The sequence below is a fragment of the Sinocyclocheilus grahami genome, unplaced genomic scaffold, assembly GCF_001515645.1.
Source record: "Sinocyclocheilus grahami isolate Dianchi unplaced genomic scaffold, SAMN03320097.WGS_v1.1 scaffold3599.1, whole genome shotgun sequence".
NCBI lineage: Eukaryota > Metazoa > Chordata > Actinopteri > Cypriniformes > Cyprinidae > Sinocyclocheilus > Sinocyclocheilus grahami.
In genome coordinates this window covers 20,064-20,350 of record NW_015508693.1, presented here as the reverse complement: position 1 = coordinate 20,350, position 287 = coordinate 20,064, and the positions used below count along the sequence as shown (strand labels likewise).

Sequence of the window (287 nt, the reverse complement as noted above, 5' to 3'; positions counted from 1 at the left end):
CACTGGAAGTTATTAATTTCTGGCATTAATTTTCCCTTTAGATTGTGTCCCAAATCCCTAAAGAAGTTTCACAATCAATGAATGAGCTGTCAAAAGACGGTGGGTGCGTGAGGCGTGGTGACAGGACAGCATGAGGATGAAACTTTGCCATAACTGGAATAAATGACATTTAAAAATATATTCAAATAGAAAATTGCAATAATATTTCACAATATTATTGATTTTACTGTATTTTTGATCAAATGAATGCAGCATTGGTAAGCATAATACACTCCTTTAAGAAACAT

The 287-nt window shown here is 33.1% G+C and overlaps 1 protein-coding gene across 1 annotated transcript in view; it reads left to right on the top strand.

Annotated features, from left to right (window-relative positions):
• Positions 1-287, top strand: part of LOC107576370 (multidrug resistance-associated protein 9-like) — a 12,886-nt gene that overhangs the window by 2,993 nt on the left and 9,606 nt on the right. The window lies entirely within an intron of this gene.